Source organism: Pinus tabuliformis, chromosome 2_1 (assembly GCF_031772625.1).
Source record: "Pinus tabuliformis cultivar Carrire ecotype Pingquan chromosome 2_1, CPIR1, whole genome shotgun sequence".
NCBI lineage: Eukaryota > Viridiplantae > Streptophyta > Pinopsida > Pinales > Pinaceae > Pinus > Pinus tabuliformis.
In genome coordinates, this window is record NC_142299.1 from 31282400 (window position 1) to 31295452 (window position 13053).

Here is a 13053-nt window from a genome sequence, read left to right on the forward strand (position 1 = left end):
CTGTTAAGCAGATTGGAATCACTGGAGGAAAAGTTACAGAATCCCCAAAGTATAACCTTCAAGCACGTAAGAAGAACAGCGAACAAAGCTGCAGATAGACTGGCCAACCAAGGGGCATCTCAGCGCATACCATATTTCGCAGGATCTCTGGATACATTAGATGATGACAAGCTCAAAAATGACTGCATTTCCCTGGCACAGAAGGATCTCACCCTCCCGGATGCGGGTGATGGAGGGACGTGTTGAAGGGGCTAGCGGTCACGTGGGCAGGTGGCAGCCCCGTGACAATAGGCGGTACCAGGCAGGGCTGGATATTACCTCGCATGCATTCCAACGACAGGAGAAATTAATGCCCGTCTTCTCAGCTCGAGCGAGCTGCTTGGCAACCAGTGCAATGGAGCGTATTAACACGGGAGGGCCTGTTCCTCCGAGGGACATGGTATGGCATTACGTTACTTCCCTGCTGAGCTCTGAGGAGGAAGAGGGAAGGGATTCGAAGTTCATTCTGCCGGTTTCAGGGAAAGGGAAGAGCACGCCCTGCAACTGCATCAAGATTGTGTTTGTCCTCCGCGCAGAAGCAATTCTGGTGGCCTGCGTGAGATTGCAATTGGAAAATCCCGCAATGCAAAGGGAAAGGCAGCGTATGTGCATCAGGCGAGGGGGCACTAGAGGCAGAGCCTCCACGTAGCGGCAAGGCCACATTTCACCTTCCTCCTCCATTGAAGTTATGTCGGTGCCACAAAGGTTCCAGGGAAGCAATGAGGAAGGTGGCGGACACGCTGGTAGAGGCACAAGAATAGAAGGAGGTCAGGCGGAGCTTCCCACGCTAAGGTATAGGCTCCCTTGCCCTCAAGCCAATTCTACTCTCATAATTTCTATCATGGTTGAGCCTGGCGCTACACAGAGCACGCAGGCAGAGGCAATTCATGCGGCAGACTATCCTGTGCGAGGGGCAGAGCCTATACCGGATTGGCAACGCTACAGTAGAGAAGAATCCCCCATCGCGTGCCATCCGGTTAGGGCAGGAATTAGTCATTTGGTTCATGGACGAGAGTTTGGAATTGACCTCGAGCGCCCTGCTAAGGATTGCGTCCCCTCAGCCTGTCCTTCAGCGCTTGCTGGTCCAAGCAAGACGGCACAGGAAGGGCCCTCTGGCGCGGTCATCCCTCTCTCAGACTCTGATGATTCTCTCCATTTTGGGTGCCGAGTAGAAGAGGCGCCCTTCACCACCGATGAAGAATGAGCTGGCTTTCGGTAACCTCAGCTGCATTTCTTTGTTTTTCTGTCAATGTTTCTGCCAAGCGGCATCGGCATCTATGTCAATGTATCGGATGTAATTTTTCATGTGTCTGTCTGTCTTTGTCTTGGTCTGTCAAATGTCCTGGTGTCTGTTCAGAGTCTATGTGTCTTCAGTGGCCGAGTATCGCATTCCAATTTTTGATAACGCTCAATTTTGGAACTGTAATCAAGGCAAGAAGAGGGCTTAAAGGAAAATCTCCATGGCCTTGCCCATTGTAACTCATATGTATTTCTGATTTTTGTATGATAATAGAATTAGTCTTATCCAAAAAAAAAAAAAAAAACATAATTGTTTTTCTAACGTTCTCTATATACATATATATGAAACTAATATTGAAATAAATTAGTTCACACAATTTTTTTTTGAAATATTTTTAAAAAGAATTATATGCCTATGTCACAATTAAAACTAAAATTATAAAATCTTTTTACTTTTAGTTACTTTGTATCTCTCTAAATTAATATAAATTACATTTTTTTACATGGATATCGAAATATTTTATTTATGTTTGAGAGTGAGATTGAAATATTTTTATCACATCTGGCACATAGCAAACATGCTTATTCATTTTTGTTTTTTTATTATAGACTACTTTGTTTTTTTAAATGTAGATTATATTTTATTTTTATTTTAAAATGGAAATCCACGTTAACTCATGAAATTACACATCACCCTCATACTGAACTTTAGAATGTGCTTGGACTCTACAATATATCTTTCAGTAAAATACATTTTTATTTTGTATAAATATATTTTATTATATTTTATAAAATAAATTTGTTTTTTTCTTAGATCCAAAATCAATTTTAGAGAAGATCTCAACAACTACATGACACCTCTGATACATGTCGATTCGCAGAAAGCAACAAGTATTGTTGAGATGTGGCAGGGGAGACTAGGGTGGTGTATTGTGATCCATAAATAGTCAATTTGCATGATAATCACCATGGTAGAAGGCCAATTTAGAAATGAATTTTTTTTTTTAAGTACTATTTGGTTTCTCATAAATGCTTCTTAACTTATCATATATTCTCTCTCCCTTTAACTTATCATATATTCTCTCTCCCTCCAAGGCATGTGATGGATACTATATTTTGAAGTAATTATTTATTGATTTAAATTGTACAAGCACTATCAAACAAAACATCGGAGTGCATTGTATATAAGCATCCACTATCCAAAGCATATTTGGTGATCATTACTTACGATATTTAGTTGATAAAAGCCTTTTGAAACTGCAGGAAAGGCAAATTGCGGAGATAATGTTATGATATCCAATTCATAGCTTTATTTATCCATTTTATAGATCACAAAGTTCGAGTATATATCACTTTCCCTATGATTGGGGTTTGGTGATAAACATATTTAGAACTCACATATAACACATTCATTAAACCCATTTTTGATTAGTTGGTAACACACTACCAAATTTTGTGATCTTCTTCCATTCTAGTCAATATGATATTAGAAGCAAGTGAAATCTATTTTGGAAAATAGAAAGCCTGACGTTGACTTGTGGATCTCAAATTTGTTGCAGAGAATGAGATTGGACAAGATGATACTAAATCTACATCTGGTACAAGATGTGGTTGAGTTTATCGAAACCAAACTTAAGGATTCCCAATGCATAAGTTTTCCTCCATTTGGACTTGCCACATACTAATTGCAACTAAGTATTTGGAATCCTGCTGGAAGTGTTGATCAACAATGGATTTTTGCTAGGTTAAGCTTTGTTGGTTCCTAGTTGAAGCATCTAAGAGTTATGCATCTAAATTTTGACTCTTTTTTATTTCACCATGTTTAAATGCATTTTAATACCATTAATCCCAATTTCACAAATAGAAGTTTCAAATACCTAATTCTTCGAAGTAACAAAATAAAAAATGTCATTTGTTGAGAATATTGTTTTATTGTTTGCAGATTATGTAGAATATTTTCAGAAAATTAAGATGCTTTAGATGATAAGTACCTTTATTAATATAATGAAATCTTCTTTACATACATTAAATACAATAAGTGGAATCTATTAAATCTAACTTAACCTATATCTGCACCTAGCATCATCTATCGAGATATGAGGCATCGCTGTGTGCAAATTATGTGTAATGTTTGATTTACAAAACTTGGGTTGCTTTGGATAAGATGTATTTTAATGATATGACTTTCAAGTAAGCAGGCATGGCAGGGTTTGAATTTTTCAATTTCAATTTTATGGACATAATACCCCTTTTGTGGGCATAAAATTTGGATATGGTGTTATTATTTTTCAATTTTATGGATGATAATTATTGTATTGGTTTGTAGCGAAATGATATCAAGCAGGCTTAGAAATGTGGATCTTGAAGCCCTACTTTCTCAACGTACATTTTCTTATAACCGTATCAAATGAAGCTACCATGATAGGACACAATATGATAACACTATGTTATTTTTGACGTGGTTTAATCTTTGAGCAATTTACAGTATGTGCCTATCAGAGAAATGAACATGTTATATTCTAATCATCTGCATTTGTACATTTGGTATTATATTTTTCATCATTGCATACAAAATTTAGAACAAACTAGTAGCGAAATACCTCGTATCAACAATTATAAAAGTGCGGTGAATCACCAAGGAAGAGAAAACTGCAACAATTTTCATAGGAGAGTCCTTTGGACTTTTTAATCATTTAGTCTCCCTTTGTGAACTAACAGGTAGAAAAACCTCTTGTTGATGGCCATTACACAGAGGTAAGGAAATCAATAAACATTCGACTCAACTCATAGAATGGAGAATCATTGAACAAAGTGTATATGATTCATTTCAAATTGGATTTTAAAAGCATAACACAAATGAATAAATTCTTATTTTTAAATTGTGATATTTTTATTTTTATTCTTGATCTTAGAATATTAATCAACTATTTGATTTTATTTGAAATGGAATTTTTAAAATTAAATATGGAAGAGGTCTACTGTTTAACTTTACTCGTATCCTTCATACTCCAAAATCAACAATCTATCCTCACTCAAATTTACATGAATAATTCCATCTCTTCAAATCTTCAAATTGTTGAAAACCCACTTCTTACCAACAACTTCCATGAGTGCCAATGGAAAATCCAGTAGGAAACACACCATCCTGTCTCTTAATACAAGTTCCTTGCATTTATTTTCTATGAAGAGCTACCATATTTATCTTTTTTTTTATTGGGGTCTATTACTTATGATGCTTTTAAAGTGAGTATTGCACTTAAATTAGAATGGTCCTTTGATGTTTGGAACTTGCTTGATAAGCCATAAATTGTAGAATATGAAATGGCCTCTTTAAGCCAACTGATAGGCCAACATAACTATGAAGAAAAATACATATAAAAAAAACAAATTAACAAATAAAACATAGTTGCTGTGTGAGCTCAAACCTGCTTTAAATCTCATATATATATATATATATATATATATATATATATATATATATTAAACCATTAACTACATTATTATATAGTAAAATTATTACTAATATGATTATCAATCAAATCTACCGACCCTACCAATCTTCTAATTTTGAGCACTCGCCTCCCTAATAATTTGTTGCACTAATTTTGCACAGAGAACACAAAATCTGCTGACCAAATTGTCAGCAATTTACATAACAAATTAAGAATTATTCCCAACACTCCCCCTTAATGATTAATGAGGATTTACTATCTTATCTCGTAGTGCCAAAAATTGAGCTTTTGCAACTGCTTTGGTGAAGATATCTGCTAGTTGATGTTGAGTATTTATATGCTTCAATTCAATATCCTTCTTCTGCACCAAATCTCTAATGAAGTGATATTTCATGTCAAAATGCTTTGTCATACTGTGATGAACTAGATTCTTTGCTAACTTGATAACACTTACATTATCACAATATATCACTGTAGGTTGAATTTGTTTTTCTCCAATTTGTTCCAATTGTTTTTTGAGCCAAAGAACTTGTGTACTTGCTGAGGAAACTGCAACATAATATGCTTCTGTGGATGAGATGGCAACAATACTTTGTTTTTTTGAGATCCATGTAATCAAACTAGAACCAAAAGAGAAACAATTTCGAGATGTGGACTTACGGTCATCAAGACTACCTCCCTAATCTGAACCACTAAATCCAACAAGATTGAACTTTTTAGAAGAGTAGTAATGAATACCAAAATTTAGAGTGCCTTTCACATACCTTAAAATCCTCTTGACTACCTTCATATGTATTTCAGATGGATCTTTAATATAAATTGAAATAAATGAAACTGAATATGTAATATCAGGCTTGTGTGGGTTAGAAATATCAAGCTCTCCACAATACTTCTGTAAGTTTTCTCATCAACTAAATTAGTACCGTCATCTCTCCATAACACCTCTCCATGAGCACTTGGAGTAGGGGATGGATTACAATGAAGCACATCAAATTTATTTAGCATATCGTGTGCATATTTTGTCTGACAAATGAAAATCTCATCCTTACTTTGATAAACTTCCATTCCTAGGAAATATTTCATGATGCCTAGATCTTTCATCTCAAATTCATTCATCATAGCAACTTTGAATTTATCATTCATCTTAGAACTACTACACATATACGATAGATCATCAACATACAAACTTATGTTAGGTCCCTATACTACTAGTGGAACCCCTTATTGTTATTAGTACAACCCCCTTATTATATTGTTATTCCCATGTAGTCCCCATATTGTTATTATTGTGCCATTACATTACTATTGTTATGTCATCTCTGATTATATTATGACCCCTTAGACTCCTATATATAGAAAGGAGGTCTTGTCATTTGTAGCATCAAAAAATTGTTCATTTGTGTAATGTAAAGGAGGCTCCCCCCTCGAAGCGACTTATTTCTAAGGCGTTGATCTATATTTTCTATCTTTTTGTGAGCTTGTTTCATAACATTTGGTATGAGAGCTTTGGATTCTAGGGTTTCACTTCTCCAAACCGGTAATCGTGGAATTTTTGCTATAATTTTTTTCTGCAATGTTTCAGAAGCTTAAAAAAAACCATTTGCGATGACATCTTGTTGAACCTTGGGTTTGAATTTCAGATCTTGTCTCGCTATATTGTCGGAGATATGGTTTGAGGAAGTTAGGGTTTTGAAATCTCCATAATTTCATCTAAAAGAAGTCTTCATTGAAGTTTCACATAACTTGTTCTCTACAAAGTTTCAGAAGCTAAAAAAAAACCCATTTGAGAAGAAAGCAGTCTGAAATTTGGGTCCAAATTTCAGATCTTGTCTCACTATATTTTCGGATATATGATCTGAGGAAGTTATGATATTGTTAGACTCCTCAATTACATCTTAAACATGTGATCTTGGGAAAATCTTCATAACTATCTCTCTAAGCATCAGATTGAAATGTCATCAGAATTTAAAGAAAGAGGATGGACTATAGTCATTTGTGTATATTTTTTAGATCGTAGGGTCAAAAAATTGACACATGCCACTTCATACAAGTTCGCTCTTCTGAAAAAGTATATAATCATGTCATCTTTGGATATTGTGCATAACTCTTTCTTGGAGAATCCAATTTCGATCAGACTGGTGGCATTGGAAGGAGGATGTACAGGGATACATCAAGTCGTGATTTCAAAACTAGAAGATCTGATATTACAAAGTTACAGTCATTTTAAGATTGAGCTCCCAAAATCAAGAAAAGGCAATATGAGGAAGTTTGATGGCAAGGATCTGGTAAATTGGATACTATAGCTGGAGAAATATTTTGATCTACGTCGTGTACCACTATCACAAAAAGTACATATTGCATCTAATTATTTAGAACTGAATCAATTTTTATGGTATAAAGGGCTTTGTTCTCGTAAACCACTTGTCATGTGGTCAATTTTCACGGAGGAAATGATAGAAAATTATGAGGATACCAAGAGAAACACCTTTAACCAACTGATGAATCTCAAACAAAAGGGTTCAATGGCAGAGCAAATTGAGGACTTTCAAAAATTGAATGTAAGGGTAAATGATATTCTAGAGAAGAAAAAGATAAATAGTTTTATCTATGCCATGGAAGCTGATATCAATGATATGAAAGCATATTGGAAGAAAGGCATGGAAGATTTGAAGAAAGGCATGGAAGGTTTAAAGGAAGGTGGGACAACGCTGCTACAAGAAAGACCTCCTAATGACGATGTTATATACCTAGGGGGGATAATATGGGGTACCAAGGGAGGTACCCAAGGTAATAATGTAATAATGGGATGGGCCATAGTAATAAATAAGGTGGTTATCCCATATCATGTAAGGGACCACAAGTAGTTAGTAATAATGTAATAGGCCCATGGTATTAGTTTGATGTTATGGGGGAACCATGTTAATGACCCATGGTATTGTATGTATGAGGCCTATATAGAGGCTAGAGACTCCATGTCAAGAAGGAGTGTTAAAGATTATTGTATGAACATGCATATGGCTTGTGGAGTGTTCTCCTTCCTTAAGGAGTGAATGTATGGTGTTGCCCAACCTTAAGGGTTCGATCAATAAAGAATCATTTCATATACTTTCTGGGTTCATTTGCATTATTTTATATTTTCATATCAGATCTATAACAAGTGGTATCAGAGCACTTTCTGGGGAAAAAAAGTGGAGAATTTTTTTTATTTTTATTTTTTGCAGGATTTCGGGGGCGACGAGTTTACAAATAATATCTGTATGTTTTGGTACAAGATATTCAAAATCTAATTAAATATTTGGATTCTCTGTGAAAAATTACCCGATTTAAAAAAAAAATCGGTTGAATCGGAGTCCGGATGAAGGAGATATCACTAATCTAAAAATCAGTGGTGTTGTAGACAATTTTTCGGGGCAGCGAATTTGCGGTGCAGATATGGACGTCTTGGCACAATATCTATAAAATATAATTGCAGATATGGATTCTTTGTGAAGAAATACCCAATTTCAAAAAAAAATCAGTAGAATCGAAGTCCGGATGAGCGAGATATCGCTGATTTAAAATCAGCTCTTTTTTGCAAAAAATTGTGGTGACGGCGGGAGAGTAGCAGCGCAGATTTGAAATTCCAGTGCCTGGATCAGGATTTCTATCACATGGGCAAATGTAGAATGGTTGTTCAATTTTGAAAATAGGTCATAATACAAATTCTGAGCAATATTGAGGGAATTGTGACCATTTCAAATTTTTGCCAATTTTTTTGTGATGGCGGCCCTAGGTCAAAATTTCAGGGACTTGTATAAATTTGATGGCTCTCATCCAGCCAAATGGCTAGCACAAATGGAGAAATATTTTAGATTGAACTACATCATGGATTATGAGACTCAGTTGAGTGTGGGAAAACTATACTTGGACAATGGAAGACGACAATGGTGGCAATGGCAACAACGTTGCTATCGAAGACCCTTGACTTGGGACACATTCACAAAAGATCTTATGGACCACTTTAACCGTAAAGCTAATCTTGTGGATAAGATCGCATAGACAGACACACAACCTAGAAAAGATGTTATTTCAAAGAAGGAAACCAATGAACCTAAAGGGTTATTTTCTGCTGGTATCTCCTTATTGCAGGTTCATGGATTGATTCATAAAGAGAAGATCATTGTTTCTATAAATCCTAGTTGCAAGCATAATCTCATCAATGTTAATTTGGCAAAAAAATTGCAAATTCCAGCGAAACACATTGAAAACGCACAAGTGGATAATTAGGATGTTCTAGTGTATAAGGATTTGAAGATTTCTATGGATAAATATGTGTTGCATGGTGATTTTTATGCTTCAAATATGGATAACATGGATGTTGTTTTGGGATACCCTTGGATGGAATCAGTGGGTACTATCAATATTAATTTAAAGAAGAAATTCCTGAAGCTCTAGTATAAAAAGAAGAAAATTACATTACAGGACATTTCTATTAATAAAAAGGTAGAGTACATGGAAGATGAAGCAGAAGATGTTCCACAGACTAAAATATTAGATGATGAGCCTTTGATGATCGACAATCAAACACAAACAGAGGTTAAAGCAGAAAATGTTACAGGTACTGATACATCAGAGGAGGGCTCAGTGGTTGAAGTAATATTGAAAGATAAGACACCACAACATGCACCACAACATGCACCAGATAACAGTCAGGCTCCTGTAAGGGGTGAATTAAAGAAAAAGCCATCGTGGGTTAAAACTTCAACATATCATCACCCACATCACCCTGCAAGACAACCATCAAGATGGCAACCAATTAGCCACATGGATAACAACCCATGCAGGACAAATAGAGAGGAGTGAAGATCCACCTACTACACATCAACACAGAAGAGATACCACGGTCAGCCTCCATCTCAAGCGAGCGAGGCACTAGCAAGACCGAGGGTTCACCTCTCTCTTGGATGGCTAGATGCACATGCATGGTACCAGTGGACTACTCTTTTGAGTAGATCTTATTATTTGTGTTCTTCCCATGTTTCGGGGATGAAACATGCTAAAGGGGGTGGAATGTTATATACCTAGGGGGGATAATATGGGGTACCAAGGGAGGTACCCAAGGTAATAATGTAATAATGGGATGGGCCATAGTAATAAATAAGGTGGTTAACCCATATCATGTAAGGGACCACAAGTAGTTAGTAATAATGTAAGGGGCCCATGGTATTAGTTTGATGGTATGAGGAAACCATGGTATTGTATGCATGAGGCCTATATAGAGATTAGAGACTCCATGTCAAGGATTATTGTATGAATAGGCATATGGCTTGTGGAGTGTTCTCCTTCCTTAAGGATTGAATGTATGGTGTTGCCCTACCTTAAGGGTTTGATCAATAAAGAATCATTTCATATACTTTCTGGGTTCATTTGCATTATCTTATATTTTCATATCAGATCTATAACAGATGAAAAGGATCAAGAAATGTCAAAAGAAGAGGATATACACTGGGAACCAACCCTAGGGAAAGAAGAAATGAATCCGACCATATCTTGTAAAGCATTAGAAAGAATTACCACTCCTCAAACTCTCAAGATAGAAGGACATATCAAGAATAAAAAGAATGTCGAAAGAAGAGGATATACACTGGGAACCAACCCTAGGGAAAGAAGAAATGAATCCGACCATATCTTGTAAAGCATTATCAAGAATTACCACTCCTCAAACTCTCAAGATAGAAGGACATATCAAGAATAAAAAGGTTCAAGAAGTGAAAGATCACATCAAGAAAGAAGAAATGAATCTGACCATATCTTGTAATGCATTGGCCAGAATTACCACTCCTCAAACTATCAATATAAAAGGACATATAAAGAAGAAAAATGTTCAAGGATTGAAAGATCACATTGAGCATCAAGAAATGAATCCAACCATATCTTGTAATGCATTGGAAGAAATTACTACTCCTCAAACTATTAATATAGAAGGACATATCAAGAAGAAAAAGGTAATAGTGTTGATTGATTCAGGAAGTACCCATAATTTTATTCATTATAAGATAGCTAAGGAATTGAATTGCTTCCTATATCCAGCACGAGAGTGTGATGTGATGGTTGCAAGTGGAGGAACCATAAATTGCTCTGGAAAGTTCCATAATATCAAGCTATCCATGGGAGAATATGTATTGAATAGCCCAATGCTTTCCATTCCAATGGGTGGTGCTGATGTTTTACTAGGAGTCTAATGGCTACAATCTTTGGGTACAATAGCTTTTGATTTTAAAGAACTTTTCTTGAATTTTTTTTGGGAAGGAAATGAAGTTGAATTGAGGGGTATCGAAGGGAAACATGGAAATATAATCAACTCTAACAGCATGACAAAGCTTCTAAATAAAGAAAAATGGGGCATAATTGCACAATTATGTTCACTAGAAGATCCCACATCGAAATCATGTATTTCTCTAGATCTCCAAAATGTTTGGACAATCATTCCAAGGTATTTGAGACTCCCAAAGGCCTCCCACCTATTCGTGATCATGATCATGATATTCATTTGATTCCAGGAAGTGTTCCTCCAAACATTATGCGTTACAGATATCCATATGACCAAAGGAGTGAAAACTCATTCAAAAGTTGCAGAAGATCCCAGTTCAAACAGTATTGCGAGAACTTGACAAGGAAGGAAAAATCATATTGGAACCTGAAGTAGTACAGAACTAAGAAACCAACAACTATGAAATAGATTAATTTTAGAGTATCTCGTCAAGTGGAAGAACTTACCCGCTGAAGATTGCACATGGGAGGACAAGAATTTATATAGAAGCATCAAGAACTACTCAAGCATTGAGGACAACACTTTTTGAAGGAGAGGGGCATGTTAGGTCCCTATACTACTAGTGGAACCCCATATTGTTATTAGTACCACCCCCTTATTATATTGTTGTTCCCATGTAGTCCCCATATTGTTATTATTGTGCCCCATAGAAGCCCACTATTGTTATTATTGTGCCATTACATTACTATTGTTATGTCGGCTCTGATTATATTATGACCCCTTAGATTCCTATATATAGAAAGGAGGTCTTGTCATTTGTAACATCAAAAATTGTTTATTTGTGTAATGTAAAGGAGGTTGCCCCCTCGTAGAGGATTATTTCTATGGTGTTGATCTATATTTTATATATTTTTGTGAGATGGTTTCATAACAACTTATGATTAGAATATCAATACCTTCTTGTTTGTAGTAAAGGGTAGGATCACTCTTACTTCTTTGGAAGCCATTTTCCTTGAAGTATCCATCAATCCTAGCATACCACGCTCTTGGTGCTTTCTTGAGACCATATAAAGCCTTCTTCAACTTGTATACATTATTCTCCTTTCCTTCCACTTCAAAACTTTGTGGTTGCTCCACATATACTTCCTCTTCTAAGTACCCATTCAAGAAGGCACTTGTCACATCCATATGATGTATGCTCCACTTTTTCTAGGCTGCTAATGAAATCAACATTCTAATGGTCTCATGGCTTGCTACTGGTCAAAATGTCTCTTCATAATCAATTCCATACTTCTGTGTGAATCCTTTAGCAACTAATCTTTCTTTGTGTCGTTCAACACTCCCATCACTGTTAAATTTAGTCTTATAGATCCATTTTGTGCCAATCATTTTCTTGTCGTGTGGAAGCTCTGTCAACTTCCAAGTGTCATTCCTTTGAATGAAATACATATCTTCTTGCATGGCTTGCATCCAAACCTCATAAGTACATGCATCTTCAAAACATGATGGTTCAAAATCAGCCTTGGCTAATAAAGAAAAATTGACTATCTCACCTATTTGGCTTTCTTCATGTGCTTGATTTGCACTCCTCTCATAAATACCATTCAATATTCTTACCTTCCTTGTAGAACTTGGAGAAGAAGTTGGACTTGAACTTGATGTTGAAGAAATTGATGAAGGGCTATTTGGTGGAGTTAACCCACTAGTTATAGAAACATTAGTTGGTTGCTCATGATCATTATCAACAATTATATCATCATTCAAAATAGATTTTGTCTTCTTAACATGCCCTTTTTGATGAAAATAAAATCCCCCTTCATAAAAATTACATCTCTTGAGACAATAAGCTTGTTATTTAGAGGATTATACAATTTATAAACCTTGCTTGTCTCACTATACCCAATAAAAATACATAACTCACTCTTTGCATCTAACTTTTTTCTATTCTGATTAGGTAGATGCACATAAGCCAAACAACCAAAAACTTTGAAATGATTAACATTAGGTATTTTTCCATACCAAGCTTCATAAGGAGTCATATTTTCTAGTGCACTGGTGGGGCTATGGTTGGGA